Source organism: Periplaneta americana, chromosome 12, assembly GCF_040183065.1.
Source record: "Periplaneta americana isolate PAMFEO1 chromosome 12, P.americana_PAMFEO1_priV1, whole genome shotgun sequence".
NCBI lineage: Eukaryota > Metazoa > Arthropoda > Insecta > Blattodea > Blattidae > Periplaneta > Periplaneta americana.
This window is the reverse complement of record NC_091128.1, coordinates 47,016,335-47,031,106: the sequence shown is the minus strand read 5'-3', so window position 1 is coordinate 47,031,106 and position 14,772 is coordinate 47,016,335. Positions and strand designations below refer to the sequence as shown.

The window sequence follows — 14,772 nt, the reverse complement described above, 5'->3', positions numbered from 1 at the left end:
CGTCCCAGAGGCGACGGAGGGTTTCTACGTACAATTCTTTCGTTACAGTACGACCTTCTGGAATGAACTCATGGTGCATGAGACCCTGAGAGTCGAAGAAAACTTCCAACATAACTTTGCTTTAAGTGTGCTTAAATGCGACAGGCTCATGCCAGTAGATTTACTGGCATGTGAAAGAACTCCTGCGGGACAAAATTCCGGCACATCCGGCGATGCTGATATAACCTCTGCAGTTGCGAGCGTCGTTAAATAAAACATAACATTTAAAATAACTTTGCCTTTGGATGTGTCCCTAGGAAATTTTTGCTTCCGAGGAGATGTTTTCGATTTCCACTCAGATGACTGTCGTTTAGGGACTGGGTCGTACAAGTAGCACCAGTTTCATTTTGTTTAAGAAATCACCATCTTCATCAGCCATACTGATCATGTCCCCAGCAAAACACAGAACTTGATGTTTGTACTTTGCTCTGTGGACATAATTACAAAATGCGACGAACAAACAAAACACTATGATAAACAATTGCCTACAACTCAAAACCAATAATTGCCATTATCAACAAACTTTAAGGAAATGACATCATGAATGTTACCAACAAAACAAATGTATAATATCCCTTGTTATATATTAATACGAAAAATGGTAGTAAAATTCCGGGAACTTTTTGAACCTAGTAGTATTTCTCTAAAATGTAGTGTAATTGCATTAATAAAATTTAAAATAATGATTAGGGGACACTTCAGACATAATTCCTTGCGAGTTAAGGTGTAATATTATTTTTGGTGTGAAAATTACGTTGTTCGTACGTGTAATACCTGCCTTTATTTCGATTAAATATTGCGAAATACTTATTCATTCATTTATGCACGATTCAATAATTTTCAGTTGCACCGCACGAATATTTAGATATGTTGAAATTATAGGTTATGTTTACTGTACCAGTTGCCCCTTTCTGTCTAATTTTAGTTGTCTCCAATGCCCTGTCACTACATAAGCTTATGTATGTTATGTCATATGGAAATTATAGGTTATGTTTACTATATTTAACTTATATTCCTATATTCGCAATTATACATTATAATTAAACATAATGTCATGTATGACACCCGTCACATTCTATTTGTATATATTTTAATACTACAATTGAATACTGAATTATTGTATTTATCTACTACCTAAGAGACGAAGTAACACAATCGTACGTACACTAATTTCATAGGAGTGGTATGGTAAATTTTCTGTCTACAATTAAGGAAGGTAGATGAGCTAAGTTAAAATCACAATATAAATTCTTTTTTATTAAACCTCAAAATAGCTTCAATTCTAAACTTAAAATGTTGATTCGAACAGATTATGTTAACATGTAAAATTCTCTTCACATTAAAATAACACAGTTTTGTAATTATTTCTGCAACATATTATGCAACAAGAAGTAAACGGAACTTATGGACACATTACACTAAATAAAACTTAGCTATGATAAGCAATAAAGTTATAATATAATATTTCACTGAGCTCGATACACTGAAATAGAAAACCCGAACAAACATTACGGCGGTCTAGATCGAAAAGCATTGACTGTGCCGTATTTCGTAATTTTGTGAAAAGCTATGTAAACTGTGAAATGTTCGTTATCTGTTGTAATAACTATAAAAGGCTAAAATACAATAATTTGAATAATAATATGGGACAAGGAGACGTTTGTAGCACTGTAAATTGTAAGAAAAATAGATTAGAGTTATCGTTCGTCCGAAAGATCCAGGAAGGTGAGTTTATAGAATATAATATATATTTTATGAAAATATGGGTAAATATAAACCTTATGTATTTCGTATTTCAATAGTGGAAGGAAGGTGTTAATTTTTTCAAAAGAACAAGATATCGAAAGTACAATACATTTTATCGTCTGCTAGGGAAAGAGTCTGTGATGAGGCGATAGTAGCGATCCTGGTGGCTAGCAACTATCTATGGATGCATATTTCAACTGTCTATGTTTGCATATTTAGTAAGTATTAAGCTTCGTGACTGTATATAGTAGACTGAGGTAATACGGTGAAAGATTGAATGTTCATTGATTTTTTTTTTTTTTGTTTACATATTTTGCATCATAGGTCTATTGTTAGTTGGGAGGCCAGAGGGAAAAAGACCCTTGGGGAGACTGAAACGTAGATGGGAAGATAATATAAAAATGGATTTGAGGGAGGTGGGATATGATGGTAGAGACTGGATTAATCTTGCTCAGGATAGGGACCAATGGAGGCTTATGCGAGGACGGCAATGAACCTCCGGGTTCTTTAAAAGTCATACGTAAGTTATTTTGCTACATATATATCTAAAAAGTATAGCATTATTTTTAATTGATTTATTTAATACGTTTTATCAACTATGATGTTTACCTAGCTTCCGAGTGAAATGAAAGTGGATCCAGGGTCCAGCATTTGCACTTACTACTTCAACCAGGTAACTTCTCCCAACCAGGATTCGAACCCGGATCAGCAGTTTCGCAGTCCGACACGCAGACCGCTACTTCACACAGTGAACAGTTGAGTATCAGTACATCGAAAATTTTAACTGCATATAATTTAAATATATTTCTGTAAAATATAAACAAAAGACTGTGTATATATAGGAAGATTCACGAGAATTTACCGTCCTTTATGGAGCTTATTTCCGAAGATGTTTTGAGCAAAAAATGTCATATAAACATGGGTACTAAATTCTCAGTATTTACAGAGTTAAGGTCCATTCACAATGAAAATTAAACATAACCGTAACATAAACACAGAAGTTTGCGCCCAGGCTACCAAATGGGATCATTCACAATGATTCACATAAACACTGACATAAACATTACCGTAAGACGTTAACACGAAAGTTTGCAAACTCCAAACTTTCATGCTTATGCTTACGTGATTTGCAAACAGAACACAATCTTGGAGCGCTGAAGTATACGACAGAATATGAGGAAATGGCGTCGTTGTTATGTTTCCATGGTTACGAAGTATCTTTGCGGTTATGTTTATGTTCCCATCGTGAATGTTCTTGATTTTACCGTAACGTTTACATTTTTAAGTTAAGGCTTTCGTTGTGTTGAATTTTCAATGTGAATATTGGACAAAATTTTGTATGACGTTAATGGCACTACATTTATATTTTAATATTTTACCTTATTTGATCTAATGAATAAACATGTGTTATTATATCTAGGCTACATAGCTCGATATTCCGTTCATATAAAAATCTTGGTCCAAATTTGACATTTTCCTCTTACTAACGTGGAATTAGAGGAGAAAACTCCAGTCAGCCCTCAGAACTGAATCAGGGACCTTCTGGTCAGTTACTATATCGGCTGATCTACTTAATAATGATACAGTAGTTGTTTTCTGTTATTGGAAAAGTAAAAGTTTAAATACAATCCAGTGCCAATTTAAAAAGAGTACCATCATGAGAGAAGTACTGTATATTAAAATTATTTCTATTGCATTTAACACGTAGAACTAAACGATTATTTACCTACTTAAAGTAGTATTTAACCGATTTCCTTTCATTTCTCGATACTAAGCACAGAGTGAACATTGACTGAATTCCATAATACAGTGAAACTTGTTCAAATCGGAACCTGAATAATCCTGTCTATTTCGGAACAATTTATTGGTGCTGGCGAAATTTGTGTGTATTATGTGTAATTTTTCTTGGATAAAACAGAAACTGTCCAACGCGGAAACGGAAACTATCTGATACTGTTTAAAACGGAAATAATATTTTGGACACACTATTTTAATGTAAACTATATTTTGAAACAGTGTGTAATTTCAAGAAATGTACGAAATATGTAGGTCACTAAGATAAAAACAAGTTTTCTTTGCAAAATTTTAGACGGTGCGAGGGTGTGTTCGCCTAACAGTCATGCAGTTTATTACCCTGTTGACTAGGCAGACGAGTCCCTTCAAAGATTCTCAATGCTTCACACCGGTATACTGTCGTAGCTGGGCAAAACGCAAGTGTAGTGATTCCGTGGTAGAAAAGGAAGTTGCGTAAAAATGTAGCACTATTATTAAGTGATAAAGTAAAAGTGTCGACTTAAAGGAAAATGAGAAACTAAATGTATGAAAAATAATGTTGAAGTTCAGTTGTGAAAAATTCAGGTGTAACACTTTGAAAAATAAAGACATCTCATGAGTGAATGAAAAATAAAGACCGTCTTATGAGTGAATGAAAAATAAAGACCGTCTCATGAGTGAATGAAAAATAAAGACCATCTCATGAGTGAATGAAAAATAAAGACAATCTCATGACTGAATGAAAAATAAAGACCGTCTCATGAGTGAATGAAAAATAAATGCCGCCTCATGATTGAATGAAAAATAAAGACAATCTCATGATTGAATGAAAAATAAAGACAATCTCATGATTGAATGAAAAATAAAGACCGTCTCATGAGTGAATGAAAAATAAAGACCGTCTCATGAGTGAATGAAAAATAAAGACCATCTCATGAGTGAATGAAAAATAAAGAATCTCATGATTGAATGAAAAATAAAGACCGTCTCATGAGTGAATGAAAAATAAAGACGATCTCATGATTGAATGAAAAGTAAAGACAATCTCATGATTGAATGTAAAATAAAGACAATCTCATGAGTGAATGAAAATAAAGACCGTCTCATGAGTGAATGACAAATAAAGACCGTCTCATGAGTGAATGAAAAACAAAGTCAATCTCATGATGGAATGAAAAACAAAGACAATCTCATGATTGAATGAAAAATAAAGACCGTCTCATGAGTGAATGAAAAATAAAGACCGTCTGATGAGTGAATAAAAATAAAGACAATCTCATGATTGAATGAAAAATAAAGACAGTCTCATGATTAAATGAAAAATAAAGACAATCTCATGATTGAATGAAAAATAAAGACCATCTCATGAGTGAATGAAAAATAAAGACCACCTCATGAGTGAATGAAAAATAAAGACAATCTCATGATTGAATGAAAAATAAAGACAATCTCATGATTGAATGTAAAATAAAGACAATCTCATGATTGAATGTAAAATAAAGACCGTCTCATGAGTGAATGAAAATAAAGACCGTCTCATGAGTGAATGAAAAATAAAGACCGTCTCATGAGTGAATGAAAAACAAAGACAATCTCATGATTGAATGAAAAACAAAGACAATCTCATGATTGAATGAAAAATAAAGACCGTCTCATGAGTGAATGAAAAATGAAGACCGTCTCATGAGTGAATGAAAAATAAAGACAATCTCATGATTGAATGAAAAATAAAGACAATCTCATGATTGAATGAAAAATAAAGACAATCTCATGATTGAATGAAAAATAAAGACCATCTCATGAGTTAATGAAAAATAAAGACAATCTCATGAGTGAATGTAAAATAAAGACCACCTCATGAGTGAATGAAAAATAAAGACCACCTCATGAGTGAATGAAAAATAAAGACCGTCTCATGAGTGAATGAAAAATAAAGACCGTCTCATGAGTGAGTGGTGACATAAAGAGGAAACATAAAACAGCTGGTTATGTGAAAATAAATGAACTGTTGAGAGTTTTTCATGCCCTTTCAAAGATCATGCCAATTTCTGCACCTATTCTCCAAAACAAACCTTGAACTGCCAAAAAAAAAAAAAAAAAAATAGATAAGTCAGAATTCAAGGCTTCTAATGGCTCCTAGATCAATTAAATAACGTGCAGTGATATACAGTACACTATTATAGTACAGCGTTAGATATTAAATTTAGTGTGATTCAATAGCTTTTAATCAGTGAGTTATGATAACATTAAACAGATCATGAGATTTGTCTTCAATATGATTCACCACTGGAATAAGCGACAGAAAGCTGATTTAATGTCAGCAGTGGTAAACGGAACGTTTTGTGCTTCTTGCAGTTTGCGGCATGCCATTTTGTTTTTCAGTTATACAAATGATAAAATATTCCATTTTAACTTCACACCTGAATAATACAGAAACATGTCCATAAAAAAAATCGGGACCATGTCACTTCTGTCTTGAACAGGTTTTACTGTATTTTAACTTCTCTTGATCTAACGTTAGACGGCCATAAGGTACGACTCGCGATGTGGGATCGGCACATTGCGGAACCTACAGCCAAGACGACGAAGGATATCACATCGAAAAGTGGCAAGAGTCATCAGACAGTACGGCACTACATCCGCTGCTTGCCGTTGCATAGTTACATCACGGTAGACTGTTGGGCAATTCGTTTTCATCGTTACAAAGCAAAAAGTGATTAATTATCTGATACTGACCTTTCCATACCCCTTTGCTATCAAACTTATAAAAACGCGGCATCATATAATTCAATATGTATAAACAGTGTGGTCATAAATCTGAAGCTACGTTAATCTGTTTACTTCAAACAGCTTGTTTACTCATACCAGGAAGTTTTAAGTACAGTTAAAGTATACACGACTTGGCAATGTACTATCGCTACGTGTTTATTTAAAACTAAGAATAATCCGCATCCTCACCTCAACGGGCGGTAAGGGTACATGAAGTAGAAAAAATAATTTAAGGACTGTCATAATTGCTATGGCCAGACTTAAATTACAGTGAATAAACACAGGTGCAAAGTGTACTAGCTGCTTAATAACGGTACACTGATATATGCCGAAAATGGACATCAGGAGGATGGAAATTACGGGCCGTATTCATAGACATTTTTAGCGCGGGCTTCCGGTGGATGATCAGCGTTTTTCGTATTCATAAACCAGTGTTAGCGATAGGATATGATTTGAATTTTGACAGCCGGGTCTAGCTTAGTAAGCTCGTAGCGCGTGTTGCGAAATGTCTATGAATAGCACCCTACGAGACTAACCCAAGTAGACCTACTTGGATAAAGCATGCTTTTCAGCCGCTTTATTTATTTACTTACTTATTTATTTATTTATTTATTTACTTATATATTTATTTACTTATTTATTTACTTACCTATTTATTTATTTACTTACCTATTTATTTATTTATTTATTTACTTATTTATTTACTTATTTATTTTATTTATTTTTTATTTATTTAATTAATTTATTTATTTGCTTATTTAATTAATTTATTTATTTATTTACTTATTTACGTATTTCATTTATTTATTTATTTTATTGCTAGTAAGTTAGAAATGAGTACAAGTTAATAAATGCAATGAAAGATAAACTAGCCCACTCCTGAATGAGTAAGATTCGTGCTCAGGAGGGGATTCCAATACAGATAAAAATAAAATTAAAATTGAGAGTAAATACAGATTAAAAAGTGTTTAATATGTTTAAAACCAAACTATAAATCCAATACATTTTTTTTATTTTTTTTTTTTTATTAATATGGAGAGGATTCGTGGTTAAAATTATATTGGAATAAAATTTGTTTAACAATCTGGGACCTTGGCTCATGCTATGATAAAAAGCTGCATTGGTTTTAAGTTTTGGTTCAGACAAACGCAGAGAATTCATATTTTTAGTTCTATATTTATGTATATATCTTTCAAAGTTATTAAAATTTCTATAAAAATGTTTTAATAAAATAAAATAATACATTTGTTTAATATTGAAAACTTTGAAATGTTTAAACTACAATTCAGTTGGGTAATCTTTCTGCTTTTTTTAAACAAATTTTTAATACTTTTTCTGTAGTAAAATTAATGGATAAAGGTTGGATTTATAAGTTCCACCCCAACCTATAATACCATACATAAATATAGATTGAAATAATGCTAAATAAATTACACGTAAAAAGTTAAGTGACAACATATTTCTTAGAATAACAAAGTAACATAATGTTTTACGTAATTTATTACAAATATAATGGATATGATTATTCTATTTTAAATGATTATCAATAATTATACCTAAGTATTTAACCTCATTAAATTTATTAATAACTGAACAATTGCAATTTATAGCCTATAGGAACAATCAGAAATATGCATTTTAATTTGTAGTATATAGATGAAATTGGTTTATTACGTTTATTATTTAAAGAAAATGGGACAGCTATTGTTTTATCTTTATTAATTACAAGTGAATTTAAATCGAACCATTCTTTTTATTTAATTTAAGCCGCAATTTGCATTATATTAAGCGTCAGTCAACGTTTTTCCACCAAAAAGTAAAACAGTATCATCAGTAGGGACGACACTTCGTCCCAGTTCGCCACGAGGTTCAATGGTACTGGTGTATAGAGTACCTGTGTTTACTAGTTGATAGCAGCAGTCCAGCGACAGCACGCGACTGTTTGCTGGTATAGATCGGCGGAACGAAAATGCAACGTTTCTACAGGTTACCACTGTCATATAGTATTATGCGCGTAGCATATGCCTTGATTAGTTACATCTTTACAATATTATTACACATATTTACAACACCATATACAACAACGACGAGTTAGTCAAATTACACACAAGTATTTGCAATCGAGTTACGCACATTATTCTGATACAAACTGCAGTCCGTTACAATATATAACAATGTGCATTTTTAAGTATGAAAAAGTGAAATTCCTTCTGTTTTCAATAAAAATATGCTTGTGCTGCGAGAAAGTTCGCTGAACATGGCACGATGTTATGCATAGGTGCATCTCAAAAAGATTAACAATAGTTGCACTGTTTACTTTTTCTAGTATTTCCGATGTCAACAAAATTTCTTTTCTGGTTCATTGGAGGACATCACTCCAACAACGAGAGCTACTTATCGTCACACAGCATCCGATGTCTCATTTATACATACAAATATTTTGTAACTACCTATAGCTGTTCGAATGGGTTCAGAGCTTTTTCGTATACAAATGATAAATAGGTTGTACGCATTGATGTTATACTGGGAAGTTTTCTAGACGTGTATTTTTCCATAAACCGCTGAAAATGTGGATTACCGAGCTTGCGTATTGGACTATTCGCCGATATCATCATCTCGCACAAATCATTATAAAACTCAAAGTTTGTAAACCGTGCAGATGAGAGAAATAACGGCAAACGTTCACTATGCTTTTTCGTTTCACAATGCTTTTGCAAATCTTTACGAACGTTTACGTTGTTTAGTTCTATGTTGCACACTTTATAGCGTATGTTGTCGCCCTCCACACTAAAATACTCACTTCCAATCGCAGTTGTAATTGCATTCAGTTTAGAGCTCTTGTCTGACTACATTGTATTATGTTTACACTACTGCACACAGAGTCACGATCACAACCACCTTGCCCTTCAGTGACAACGGCACCAGTAGGCCTAGTATTTAGAAACTATAGATAAGCCATTACAATGCAAAACAAGGAGGCAGCGGCAGAGAGCAGCATAGGTTCCAATCCGAAACAAATCAAACGTACGTACGTACGTTCGTTCTCCGGTGCAGCACACACAGGTTGTCCTTTCCTGTCACAGTGCAGTACCTTCGAACTCATGGTCTCCGTGAAGTCAATATAGGCAAGCAACAACCAACCTAAAATCTGTCCACGCTGGGACAAAGTGTCGTCCCTGATCATCAGCATACGAATATAAATCACCTTCATATATTCTTTATTATTATTATTAATATTATTATTATTATTATTATTATTATTATTATTATTATTTAGTATTTAGTACTCATTGCTATATATAATACAAAACAAATACACGGACCTCATTTTATTTTTACTTCAATTTTTACTGTACGTGAGTTTTTTTAATGTACATCACTCCCAGCCCTTCTTCTAGTGAAGTTCCAACCAAGATCGCATATGCAAAGTCGCCTTACGGTCACAGTATACAGTACTGAGTGAGTATAGTATGTTCCACAAAAGTGGTCGTATTTTCCAGTGAATAAAGTGCATTCATTATTGAATCATATTTTCGCACAGGTACTGTATCCGTTTGGTTACGTCGCTTCCCTATTTCCAACATCAATTTCTACTGGCCCCTCTGTAAAGGCTAGTGGTTGCGCTGTTTTAGCTCTTTCCTGAAAACGTTTGCTGTCAGGAATTGGACGTATACGTAATATTATACAACTGTTTAAAATAATTTAAATCAAAGGGCCTCGTTAAATAACTGTCACGTGATTTCCTCCTTTCTACGACCCTGCGACATAATTACTTGGACGGACAGTATAGAGCAATCTGAGTAAATTTATCTGTGCGAATCGAGCAGAAGTGAAGTGATTACAATACGTAAGTAAGGTACTCTGGTATAGAGTAGGTATAGGATTATTATTTCAAGAGGCACAGGATTATGGCCCCCATGTCGACTGATGCTTTGCATTACTTCTTTTGGGGTTACTGTAGAACAGTTGTGTTTGTTAAACATCCTACAACAATAGAAGAATTAAAAAATTACATTCCAGAAACAATACATTCAATTTCAGAAGATATGCTTAAAACGTTTTTGATAATAGAACTGAAGCCCGTATAGAAATTAACGGTCATCATTATATCCTGGACATTGCACAATTGCAATAAACACCTCTTGTCCGGTTCAAAACCGGACAGATGGCAACTCTAGTCACTCTCACGGAGTTTTTAGAAGATAATGGTGAAATACTCTGAGTAGTGTTTACTATAGAGTCCTTGATTATATATTAAGATTAATAAGTACTATTGTCCTATCTCTAGGGCTAAGCGACCACAGCACGAGTTCATAGAGTGCCGAATTAAAAGGAGCTGGAAGACTATCTCCTTACTTCTCAAATTCCTTCAGATCAGTACGCAACGCATAATCAGCCAGAAACAAATTTACGAACAGCTTTATTCACCGTTGTGGATTTAAGTAAAGGAGGAAGTGATTTCGAACTTCACTCAAAACAACCTATTTATATATTATAATTACTGAAATCAGATATTCTTTACCGACATGTAGACGATGGCGAAAAATAGTTTAAAATTCTCTCACAATGTGTTATAAAAATAGGACTAGTTTTTGTTGTATATTACACTTTTACTACGTCATATTACTTTTCACCAATAAAACGGTACGAAAGTACGTGCTTCAACCCATCATGGTTGTTTATCGCTACAATATTATCACTTCCCTAGCATTTGTTTATTTTTATCACTTCCCTAGCATTTGTTTCTTTGTTTGCCAACATTTCAAACTGCAAATTCTTTACGGTATATAAAAAATGCTTTCCAATCGTCATTTCTTACCCGTATAGATAGACAACAGAAAATGGCGGCTCCGTTCAAACGTTTTGGTGAAGCTAACATAAGTGAAATAGAATTTTAGTAAGTCAATTAATACTTATTTTATTGTATTAGAGTACTTTATTTCTTTTAATCTTCATATACTTTCTTCTCACCTCCCTACCATTTGTTTCTTTATTTGCCAACATTTCAAACTGCAAATTTTTTACGGTACTATAAAACAAGTTTTGCTATCGTCATGTTTACCGTATAGATCAGCGGTGATCAAACTGGGTATCGTGATTACATCGTGTAATCGGAGACATTCATACTCATAAAAAAATGTTAGGTTTTATTTAACGACGCTCGCAACTGCAGAGGTTATATCAGCGTCCCCGGATGTGCCGGAATTTTTTCCCGCAGGAATTCTTTTACATGCCAGTAAATCTACTGACATGAGCCTGTCGCATTTAAGCACACTTAAATGTCATCGACCTGGCCCGGGATCGAACCTGCAACCTTGGGCGTAGAAACCCAGCGCCATACCAACTCCCCAATCAGGTCGACTTCATACTCGTAAGGGAAGTTTCCTGTACATTGCTCTTGTCTCGCTCACGTACTGAAGGTAAACAGTGTCGGTACCATGTCGCTCTACAAACCCTCTGTCTATACGAGCAGGAACAGAAGGTTTCGAACAGAATGGGAAGAGGAATTTATTCGCTGTTCTGTCGGAGAAAATGTCATATGTTGCTTTGCTCAACGGTTCAATTAGTAGTAGTATATAGAAGCGACATTACAGGGCATTACGCTGAATACACAGGCATAACAGGTATTATTATTATTATTATTATTATTATTATTATTATTATTAATCAGCAAGTGTTACCATAATTCTTATATACTCGTACGTGCCTGAATATATAGGCCTTCATCTTCCCTTGAAAGATAATTACTATGCTATATCTCAATTTTATTTTTTTTAATCTTTTGATAACTATTATCAGTTATTTACTAGTTATTGATTTAATAATAATAATAATAATAATAATAATAATAATAATAATAATAATAATAATAACAGTAATAATATAAACTGTTTCAATGTTACGTGTTACTGTAGTAATGAAACGATCTATTAAACTCCAACTGAAATCAACATTAAATCATTGTCATGAAGAGAAAGAAGGCATAAATAATTGTAAGGAAACCAGCTATCTAGTGGCGAACAAATACCTCGTTCTCTTAAGCCTTCCAACGAAGAAGATTTTTTTTTTAAAGCGTAATGGTCAAGGTGGCTGAAATAATTTGTCCAGTGAAAGTTGTTAAATAATTTTGAAAAATTGCGCATTTCTTGATTAAATATCCAAAAGAGAATTCAGGAGATTTCTGATTGTGTTCATGAGGAATATTTTGAAAAAGGAAGAAAGTTTGTATATATTTTTATTGGTTCTTGATGACAGTAGTGACATTGCTGATACAGCATAGCTTGCGATTTTTATTCGCGGGGTTGACTAACTCAATGTTAGTGCACGAGCCACCACTGATTGTAGTTTTCGTGTCATGTATCTCTCCCCCGTCTCTTTACTTCATAGACTGTCTCTCGCGTGTAATCACTGCCGTTCGAGTTTTGGTTACCTCTGGTATAGATAGTCAACTGAAAATGGCGTCTACGTTCAAACGTATTGGTGAAGCTAACATTAGTGAAATAGAATTTTAATAAGTCAATTAAAATCTTATTCTATTCGAGTATTTCATTTATTCTAATCTTTATATACTTTCTTCTAATCGTGTAGGTCTAATAGTCAATTAAATCCCACTCGAGTTTTGATTTTCTTTAGATCCTTCAAAATCGGGGGGAAAAAATATATCAAACTGGACACTTGCCCAGGGTGACAGGTACTAGGAGGAAAATTTTTGGAAATTCGTACAAAAACCTGGGCCAAATGGATCGTATGCCTTGTATAGAGTGTAAACATTCAAGTTTTTTTTTTTTTTTTTAAATGAAAAGTAACTTACTCCGCTGGCTCTTTCATTTATGTACAGTAATCATTTATGTTTCTAATTTTAGTCGTTGAAAAAGTGGTTTTTTTTTTTTTTTTTTTTTTTTTTTTTTTTTTTTTTTTTTTTTGCAAGTTCAAGAAGTCAAAATTGAAATAATCCTGTATATATTTTAATTGGATGAGGGAGACTATTTTTTCCCAGGGGCGTAAGGATGCCTAAATACGGCCCTGTTTAGTAAAGCTGTATTGAATCCTGTGAAGTCTATTCTCTATAGGTCCCTGAACCTAAATCTATTCATTGTTAAATAATAAAAATGAAAGGTTAAATTTCTGATTATAGTTGTTATATACCGGTACAATAAGCAATAAGCTTGACGATAAATATCCAATCCAAGTTTACATAGAAAACATTACAAATGTAAAATTTCGAACTATGGAAGTACGAATATCTTGTTAACCTTATAAAATCGGCCAGGAAAGCACATAGTTTTTTTTATCAATTTCACGATTCCCTTAAAATATCGAAAAAAAAAAATAATAAACGAACTACAAAATTACAAAACGCATAAAATTTAGAGATTTATCACGTTTACTTATTAATTTAACAGTAACGGTGCATTTGTTAATCATGTCATTATTCTGACAAATATAATGAAAATAATACAGAATTTGTATGCAATATTATTGGAACATACAACTTCGGTTTTTCCCGTTATCCATTTAATGAATCAAATCTAATAGGAAATCGATTTAGTGAAATGTACTTTATTTATTTTGGTATCACACACGTATCTGCAATAGAGACAACATTCTGTACCTATTTCAACTTCTTCCTGGAAGCGAATGACAGCACTTAATGTTTGAACAACAGTTCCTGGATATGTTCGCAATATTATGTAATTATGTTTTGTTGTGAATAAGACAAACGTAATTTTACGTGATGATATGTGTCATTTCTACTGCGGAAAAATAGATACAACATATGAATCGGTCTCATAACCTACATCCAAATGACGTAATATAAACATTAGAGTTTACAAAAACAAAAAGCAGATTTTTTTAACAATGTGACATAAAAACAACAGGTGTTTTCTTTACTTACCTGTTGAAGTCGTTGCCACTGCCGAAGCACCTCCTTCCCGTTTCGATTATTGCGGCCTCCTTACTTCCTCCTCAGACTTCCATGTATTTGACCGACCTTGTACTGCAGGTCTTTGGTCATTCCTTCGCACCGATCTCTCTTTCTTTTCCTGATTTATCCTCCCACTCCAAGTGACGTTACGAAACGTAAACACTAAACTTCGGATATTCTCGTAAATCTGAGCACAGTCGAGCGGCCTGTCAGGCGTAACTCAAACACGCCGCTGCCGACGATAACTGCACGACGAGTAGCGGGGAAATATTAATTTCAGAGTTTTAAGAGACTGTAGAGATCCTGGAAACTTTTTTACCGCTCTCGTTCCCCTTCCTTATTCCCCTCAAAATATTCACTCATTCAAGTAAAGTGCTGCCATCTGTTGTCAAGCTTGGAGTTCTCTGTGGCGATGTCTCGATATGCATCTAAAATTAATCGATCTTGAATTTCACTATCGACTCACGGGCACTGACTGTGAGTTTCAAAACGAAAAAGTGGCCTGGCTCTGGAATTAC

At 33.6% G+C, this 14,772-nt stretch overlaps 1 protein-coding gene across 1 annotated transcript in view; it reads right to left on the bottom strand.

Annotated features, from left to right (window-relative positions):
* Positions 1-14,531, bottom strand: part of Tsp5D (Tetraspanin 5D) — a 281,290-nt gene extending 266,759 nt beyond the window's left edge. The window contains exon 1 of the mRNA XM_069841262.1: positions 14,225-14,531. The gene's annotated coding sequence lies outside the window, so the exon portion shown is untranslated. The remainder of the gene's footprint in view (positions 1-14,224) is intronic.
* Positions 14,532-14,772: the final 241 nt, after the last annotated feature.